The 9,578-nt window shown below is 40.7% G+C and overlaps 2 long non-coding RNA genes across 2 annotated transcripts; both read right to left on the bottom strand.

The window, feature by feature from the left end:
* Window positions 1-977: 977 nt before the first annotated feature.
* Window positions 978-3,350, bottom strand: LOC149970708 (uncharacterized). The gene is made up of 2 exons (XR_016492819.1): window positions 3,284-3,350; window positions 978-1,871 (listed from the first exon to the last, which is right to left on the bottom strand). It is a non-coding gene; the product is annotated as an uncharacterized LOC149970708 (long non-coding RNA).
* A 1,666-nt stretch (window positions 3,351-5,016) lies between these two features.
* On the bottom strand, window positions 5,017-7,518 carry LOC110508479 (uncharacterized). Its single transcript, XR_016492818.1, has 3 exons — window positions 6,905-7,518; window positions 5,877-6,032; window positions 5,017-5,536 (listed from the first exon to the last, which is right to left on the bottom strand). It is a non-coding gene; the product is annotated as an uncharacterized LOC110508479 (long non-coding RNA).
* Window positions 7,519-9,578: the final 2,060 nt, after the last annotated feature.

Below are 9,578 nucleotides of genomic sequence, written 5' to 3'. Positions count from 1 at the left end.
GGGTAAAATGTTATGAAATGTAATCTCATGTAATATTTTCAATTGTATATAACTGCCTTAATGTTGCTGGACCCCAGGAAGAGTAGCTGGGGATCCTTAATAAATACAAATGCAAATAGAACAAAATGCATAAGAACTCCTAAGCCTGTGTTAACCTCAGACCTTATTTAAGGCATTGATCCCAAAACCCCATTCTTTCCCCATTAATTTCCTCCATAGGAATGGCCAATGAACCAGAAGTAGAAACCGCTAACTCATATCCGTTTTTTAGGACTACAAGCTGGCGACCTCTACTGCTGGCGTGATCCACTAAGGCGGTAAGACCAGAGACCCTATACGGTAAAGTAATATATGGCCATATATGACCTTATTTACATAAGAAATCAAGTGCATCCTCAGGTTCATCCTGTTTCCATTGATCATCCTTGAGATGTTTCTACAACTTGATTGGAGTCCAGCTGTGGTAAATTCAATTGATTGGACATGATTTGGAAAGGCCCACACCTGTCTATATAAGGTCCCACAGTTGACAGTGCATGTCAAAGCAAAAACCAAGACATGAGGTCGAAGGAATTATCCGTAGAGCTCAGAGACAGAATTGTGTCAAGGCACAGATCTGGGGAAGGGTGACAAAAAATGTTTGCAGCATTGAAGGTACCCACAGTGGCTTCCATCATTCTTCAATGGAAGAAGTTTGGAACCACCAAGACTCTTCTTAGTGCTGGCCGCCCGGCCAAACTGAGCAATTGGGGGAAAAGTGCCTTGGTCAGGGATGTCACAAAGAACCCAATGGTCACTCTGACAGAGTTCCAGAGACCCTCTGTGGAGATGGGAGAACCTTCCAGAAGGACAAATATATTTTCAGAACTCCACCAATCAGGCCTTTATGGTAGAGTGGCCAGACGGAAGCCACTCCTCAGTAGAAGGCACATGACAGCCCGCTTGAAGTTTGCCAAAAAGCAGCTAATGGACTCAGATTTTTTAAAATGCATTTTATTTCACCTTTATTTAACCAGGTAGGCAAGTTGAGAACGAGTTCTCATTTACAATTGCGACCTGGCCAAGATAAAGCAAAGCAGTTCGACACATACAATGACACAGAGTTACACAAGGAGTAAAACAAACATACAGTCAATAATACAGCAAAAACAAGTCTATATAAGATGTGAGCAAATGAGGTGGCAAAGTAAATACAATATAGCAAGTAAAACACTGGAATGGTAGATTTGCAGTGGAAGAATGTGCAAAGTAGAAATAAAAATAATGGGGTGCAAAGGAGCTAAATAAATAAATAAAATACAGTAGGGAAAGAGGTAGTTGTTTGGGCTAAATTATAGGTGGGCTATGTACTGGTGCAGTAATCTGTGAGCTACTCTGACAGTTGGTGCTTAAAGCTAGTGATGGAGATAAGTGTAAGATGATGAGAAACAAGATTTTCTGGTCTGATGAAACCTTGATTGAACTCTTGCCTGAATACCAAGCCTCACGTCAAGAGGAAACCTGGCACCATCCCTACGGTGAAGCATGGTGGTGGCAGCATCATGCTGTGGTGATGTTTTTCCGCGGCAGGGACTGGGAGACTAATTAGGATCGAGGGAATGATGAACGGAGCAAAGTACAGCGAGATCCTTGATGAAAAACTGCTCCAGAGCGTACAGGACCTCAGACTGGGGCGACGGTTCACCTTCCAACAGGACAACGACCATAAGTACACAGCCAAGATAATGCAGGACTGGCTTCGCAACAAGTCTCTGAATGTCCTTGAGTGGCACAGCCAGAGCCCGGACTTGAACCCGATCGAACATCTCTGGAGACCTGAAAATAGCTATGCGCCGACGCTCCTCATCCAACCCGACAGAGCTTGAGAGGATCTGCAGAGAAGAATGGGAAAAACTCTTCAAATTCAGGTGTGCCAAGCTTGTAGCGTCATTTCGGCCAGAGGTGATTCAACAAAGTACAGAGTAAAGGTTCTGAATACTTACGTAAATGTGAAATTTCTGTTTTTTTTAATACATTTGCCAAAATTTCTTAACCTGTTTTTGCTTAGTCATTATGGGGTATTGTGTGTAGATTGATGAGGGAGAAAAACAATTGAATCAATTTTAGAGTAAGGCTGTAACGTAATAAAAAGTGGAAAAATGAAAGATATCTGAATACTTTCCGAATGCACTGTATATTTAAAACTCATATATAAACGTGACATATTTTTAAATATATTATCATATATTTTAAGAACATAAATATCACACCCCCATACAAAATAATATATTAGTTCGTATTTTCATCATGAAAAATGTTCCACGAATTTTTTTCCCCATCAATTTATTTATTTATTTGAACTGTGTTCCAGAAAAGTTCGTTTTATGGCATATTTTTAAAAAACCCACAAATCTCACACATAGGGATGAATTACTTTCTAATTGCATTTGGTGTTAGGCAACCTTATGATTACCATGTTCCTTGTAGGTACTGTAGATGATAGTTGCCATCTCATTTTGAGACTAGCTTGAGATGGCGTATACAACAATAGAGGGCTCGCAGTTGACGTACGACGCCTCCTGGCTGCCATGTTGGAAGACCACCGCCTTTATTCTTCTGACAACAACAACCGAGTGGCTTCTCCAAACTAAATGATAACAGTGCCTAAAACGAGTTGATTCATTACTACGATAATTTTCTGTAGAGTATTTGGCTGCTCTAATAAGGCAGGAAAGACGACGGGAAAAAAACATGTTTAAAGATTCCCCGCAATCATGAAACACCATTGGTGACACCAGTGAGATAAGACTCAAAAACTGTCAGAAAAGCGAAGAAACCGTTTTGCTTGTAAAGGCCTGATCACAGACAGCTGTCAGTAACTGGTCTGCTACGATAATTTCATCACTGGTAAATCAAGTCTGATCGATTTCGAGTTTTGTTAGCAACAACACTAAATTAGCTAGCAAGATGGCTGGTAGTCTACCAATTAGCATGTGTTTAAAGTTTTAGGGAAGCTATTTTTCACCATTAAAATGCACCTTTATAACAAAGAATGGTGTGCCTCTATCATCGCATTTGCAGACTAATGTAAATGTACTAATCATGTGATGAGTAGATTGGATAGTGATAATTTAGGCTATTAATAAGCGCCTAACGTTAGCGACATAGGTTCATAAGCAATATCAGAGCTGTTTCCTTCGCATGGGAATAATGTGGCCTTTTGATAAACTTTTCATGCAAATATACCATACGTTATATGACTGGAGGAATAGGCAGAATGTTTTTTAATACGATGGTAGCCTACCCTACTGACACCGACAACAGACCAATAAAAACGACCTTGTCTTGAATGCAACCATGTTATCAAGGCCTATGAAAGAGGGGTCTTGGCTAAAAGGGATCCAGCTTTTGATATTTGCTACGGAATATCAAATGACGTTCATTTTTACAAAAACTGGATCCCTTCTAGCCATGACCATGAAAAGGGGAGCCACAAATTGTACAATATGACATCCATATTGCCTGGAGGACATTATTTTCCAAAAAAGCTCCGGTGGTTATATGTTCATATGATAACCCACTGAAAATTTGTTGAGAACTTTTATTCATAAGAGTGAAAATGTATGGACATTACAACATAGGAAAAAGGTCTCAATAGGATAGGACAACCTGCTGCGTTGACTATTGCTTGTTCCAGCCCAACAATAGATGTAATCTTTATATGGCATTAAAACACCAGAATGAATTAAACACAAACAAGCAATTAACAGACCTGATGGTATAGGTGACCTGAAGAAGTGATATTCTAACATCAGGTGTGCTTTTCATTTGACCTCTATTATTAAGACACCCATGCTGACTGGATACCCACTGTGAAGATGAGCAATGCTGCAGAAGCATCCGTTTCTACTTCTACTGCTTTGTCCTTTTCCAGATATGAAAGGAGACTTCTCTCAATTATACAAGATGGTTGTTAAATGATATGCTTTGGTCAATCTGAATGGTTCTGTTGTGCCATTTGAGTAGAGCACCTTCACTTTGTCAAGACAAAACTGTATGAATATGTAAAATGTAATTTGGAACATGTAAAATACTGTTTATGATATTGTAAACATACTGTACTTTAATAATAGGCTACATTGTTGTATGGGTGAAATTAAAATAGTAATCTTTGCTTTGCCTAGTCCCATTGAATATAAAGTATTTCTTATAGCCTAACTATTTTATTTCTTAACAATTTAAACACATTTAGCATAGACAATGTAATTGTTGTGGTAGTCTTCGTCAAACCATCTTTATCACAGTGCCACTCAGACCATGGAGAAAAGTATCTGGCATTGGACTTGGTAGTAGTAGTTGTGTGTATGTTTTAAGCTAAGGATCCCATCTCGTGCTTCCAGACATTTCACCACCTAGATTTCAAGGGTTGTATTTGAAACAAAATATGTAATGTCAGCACAAGGCATGTACAAAATCTAGTATAATGACTAGCTTCATATACATTGTCTACTGGTATCGTTTTTAAGTTGAGAACATATAGAGAATATAGAGAACAACATGTAAACTGTGTGATTTAAGCTATCCTATGCTTCAGATGCATAATGTCAAGGGGTTCATTGCAAATGCCCAAAAGGCAAAGGCCATTATACTGTGGGCCAGTGGTTCCCAACTCCGATCCTTGAGTATCCCCAACAGTACAGCTTTAGTGTAGCCCCGGACAAACACACTTGTCAACTAATTATCAGGCCCTAATTATCAGGCCCTCATTGACTAATTATCAATGAGTTGAATCAGGTATGTTTGCCTGGGTCTACATCAAAAATGTGTGCTGTTGGGGGTATTCAAGGACTGGAGTTGGGAACCACTGTAGGCCTATGGCTGCACTGGCATTGTATGCCATTATCAGCTGCAAAATGGGTTCACATGGTTGATATCCTGGAAAAAATAGCGAGAATCAAATAAAAATAATTGGAGAGCTTATGACTGAACAAAAAGGTAATGTTCATTTGAGAAAACAACAGACAAATTAGAGACAGATTCCATTCCCCTCTTTATTGCAGGAATGTGATCTGTGATTAATCAACATCAACACTAGTTAATCTTGAATAATAGTTAACAATTAAAACAAGTTTAAACGCAACTTCAAAGAATCAACAATTTCAATGTGTATAAGTAAGCTAACGCATATGTAAAGGTTAGACATTTTAGTAACAAGTAGGCTATTATTACCAAAACAATTTCCGGTGAACCAAAAAAAGACAATACCAGTGTTGGCCAACCTCAAGCCACTTATCCCTGATCTACTGGGTGAGCAAACTAGGACACTGGCTTATTAACTAATTAGGCTTGATATATTGAATAAGGTGTTTTAGTGCTGGGCTAAAACAGAAGCATGCACACCCAGCAGGGTTGGTCTGCTCCAGTTGTAATAGGTTTCTACATTGTGTGACTTTTAAAACGGTATATACTCCATGGCATACAGGGATGTACCCTTACTCTCTTGGGAAATTCACTGGGACCTCTTCATCTGCAGACAGGCTTCGACAGCTCTCTGTATCTGAAGACAGAAAACATCACAAGGAAACAGGCTGCATTTTTTCCTTTCCATTATACTCAAGTTAGACAGCCCTTAATATTACGATGCTATATCACTCTGTCCTCAGTTTCTCGCTAGGGGCTGGAACTTCCCTAGCCCGAGTAGCCTACTCTCCCTTCTGACACCTGGAAGTGCTAGCTAATCCTTTCACCCTCTTCCATGGCTGTTAGCTAGCTAACGTTACCTACCTAGCTACAAATGCATTTTGGTGTTACAACGATAAATAAAGTACATCAAGATAGCTAATATGAAGTTGGCAAGCTGGTGATATGTAAAGTTAACTAGTGACATTTTCACTTACTTTAATAGGTTCTCCCACTGCCTCTGTTTTATGGGTCCTTGGAAAACTAAATAATGATTGTAGCAAAACGCAGCCAGTCATGTTGACGATTGGAGGTCTTTCATCTCCTATGAGGTTAACGAGGGTTGCATCCAATTTGTTGCATTACTGCCAGACCTACAAGACCTTATACTTTACTTAAAGTAGAACAATTTACTAAATACCCATCTAACACTATATTCACTAATTTCAAAATTATTATATGTATTTATTCCTACCTCATGCCATCACCCTAAAAGGATGGGAAATCACCACATCCTGTAACTCTCCTGCTGTCAAGTCCTGCACACCCAAATGCCTCTCTACAGCTGCCACCACAACCTCAATTTTCTGAGACTGAGATCTATTCCTACAGTACAATTAATAACCATTGCTGTAAATGCTAAAAATCCAATCTTACTGAAACTTATTTCACTTTTTGGCCTATCCCTCTGTACTGGTATATCTTTACTACTCTCACCACTTCTCCCATCTTCCTCTACTTTCTCCACCGCCTCAGCATATGACAACTTCTGCTCTACTCTTAACTCTAGAAACCTCAACCTGTTTCTCTCGCACGGGACATTTCTGAACCCCAGCTCCATGGGCACCCCTACAATTAACACATTCCACTACTTTCCCCAATACAACACAATCCTTTGTCTCATGCCCTTATGCACATTTCTCACACCTTGGTCCCTCCCTCCTACACACTGCTGCCACATGCCCATAAGCTTGACACCTGTAACATCTTAACATATTCGGCACATACGCTCGTACAGGATAACTTATATATCCCATCTTCACTTTATCAGGCAAAGACTCGGCTTCAAAACTCAAAAGAACAGACACTGACTCTGTTTCCCCACCCTGTCTGCGTCGCATCAAACGCCGAGCATCACATTCACCGGGAATATTTGCCTTCAACTGGTCAACGTCTATATCTACCCCAAGTTATATCTCCTTTTATTGGTGCCTTTTTCTTGAACGAAACGCTTCACTTTACTTACCTCCATTCGTTTTACTTCAAGCGCATTATTCCTCTGCCCAACAGAAACACAAACAATTATCACTAGACCACTTCCAGTTACCCTCACCGATTCCACATGACCCAACACTTTTTTTCCACCCACCGTGAAACCACAAATCGATCAGCCAAAAGGCAAGAGTCCACTTTCTACATAAACTTCACACCTACTGTCACAGATTCTTCTTCATCCTGATCATCGGTGCATACATCAATCTCCGATGACTTTACCGCACCTACCACCTCCGATACTTCGCCCTCATTCACTTCCATTTCGCCTCCTGTCTTCTATCCGGCGTACAGCTCACTCTGCTTACACTTTCTTCCAATCTCCCTTTTTTCCGCCCGCCCGCTAACCGACTCAAACACCCTTTCCTCCTTCTCTCTTCGACCTCATCTGCCTCTCTTTTCCCCTCTATTCCTCCCCCGTATTCCAAGTATACCTTTCCTTGTGATAATACTGCACTTTTCCTCCTGACATACATATTGTTCTTGTCCTCGCAAGGGATGCCATTTAACTGTCTTTTCAAGGTAAAGGCGCTCTTCCAACCATCATCAACTCTTTCCCTCCCGAAAAGTCTGATGTTATTTTGGGATGTAGCTAAGTAGTCCATGGCCGTGTTCGATAGGATCAAAACCACAATGTATCATGGGTAAATTGTGACTGACTGACTGATCTACAAATAACAAATTGTAGGTTTATAATTTGTGACGTTTATTTATAATTAGTTTATTTTCATACAGTATAGTTGTGGCTGCCCATAAGGTAATGTAAAAATGGTTTAGATATTGTTGTGTCAAACAGTGGGTTGCGCCCACAAGGGGGAGCGCGCAGGTTCGGCAGGAACTCAGTCCGTCTTTAAATTTACCTTTGAAAGTTTTAATAGTAGAATGTACAAGGTGCAATTTTGAAATTGGGTCAAATGCATCATCAATTCCTATTGTCATGTTAGTCATTGCATACCTTAGAGAGAGATGTATAACTTTTCAGAAATGTCCAGATCAATTAGCTCATTTTTTTTTAATTGCGATTTTTTTAGATCATAGATATTGTTGTAATTTTTTAGACACTCATATCACATGAATACACATTAGACATGGCCAAATGCATAGAATTGCAAGAACATTTGCTTTAAACCTGTTTGTGTCATGAACAGTGTCTGTGCCCACAGAAATAGACTTTACCGCACCTACCACCAATTCTGGAAGGGAGGCCCCGATTGAAAAAGTTGGGGAACCCCTTGTATAACTATTATTCTGGTCTTCCAACGATTTCCATTGGGAATTGTTTATACATGTTGCCACCAGCAGGGGTCGCAAAGGAGAATGAGCACAGTGGTTTGCTTCTCCCTCCTATTGCTTTGTTTTGTTAAAAAGGTAGGTACACAGGTAACAATTTGAAAGATTTTACTGAGTTACAGTTCATATAAGGAAATCAGTCAACTGAAATAAATGAATTAGGCCCTATTCTATGGATTTCACATGACTGATCTGTTGGCCACTGATACCTTCAAAAAAAGGTATAGGCGTGGTTCAGAAAACCAGTCAGTATCTGGTGTGACCACCATTTGACTCATGCAGCGCGACAACTCCTTCGCATAGAGTTGATCAGGCTGTTGATTGTGGCCTGTGGAATGTTGTTCCACTTCAATAGGTGTGCAAAGTTGCTCGATATTTGCTGGAACTGGAACATGCTGTCATACACGTCGATCCAAAGCCTCCCAAACATGCTCAATGGGTGACATGTCTGGTGAATATGTAGACCATGTTAGAACTGGGACATTTTCAGCTTCCAGAAATTGTGTACAGATCCTTGCGACATGGGGCTGGCTGTACATTATCATGCTGAAACATGAGATGACGGCTGCGGATAAATGGCACAACAATGGGCCTCAGGATCTCATCATGGTACCTCTGTGCATTCAAATTGCCATTGATTAAATGCAATTGGGTTCATTGTCAGTAGCTTATGCATGCCCATACCATAATCCCACCATGGGGCAATCTGTTTAACACATTGACATCAGCACACTGTTCGTCCACAAAATGCCATACACACTGTCTGCCATTGCCCGGTACAGCTGGGATTAATCCGAGAAGAGCACACTTCTCCAGTGTGCCAGTGGTCATCAAAGGTGAGCATTTGCCCACTGAAGTCGGATACTACGCCAAACTGCAGTCAGGTTAAGACTACAAGCGAAGACGTTTTCGGACAGAAATTATTTGGTTGCGCAACTCCACTGTTTTTCATCAGCAGTCTCAGATGGTCCCGCAGGTGGAGGAGGTCCTCGGCTGGGGTGGTTACACATGGTCTGTGGTTGTGAGGCCGGTTGGACGCACTGCCAAATTCTCTAAAACAATGTTGGAGGCAGCTTATGGTAGAGAAATGAACATTCAATTCTCTGGCAACAGCTCTGGTGGACATCCCTGCAGTCAGCATGCCAATTGCACACTCCCTCAAAACCTGAGATATCTGTGATATTGTGTTGTCTGAAAAACTGCACATTTTAGAGTGGCCGTTTACCAGCACAAGGTGCACCTGTGTAATGATCATGATTAATAATCAGCTTCTTGATATGCCACACCAGTCAGGTGGGTGGATTATGTTGGCAAAGGAAAAATGCTCACTAACACGGATGGGAACACATTTGTGCACA

This window comes from Oncorhynchus mykiss, chromosome 28 (genome assembly GCF_057628025.1).
Source record: "Oncorhynchus mykiss isolate SJ-2025 chromosome 28, ASM5762802v1, whole genome shotgun sequence".
Taxonomy (NCBI): Eukaryota; Metazoa; Chordata; class Actinopteri; order Salmoniformes; family Salmonidae; genus Oncorhynchus; species Oncorhynchus mykiss.
This window is presented reverse-complemented; position numbering and strand designations above follow the sequence as displayed.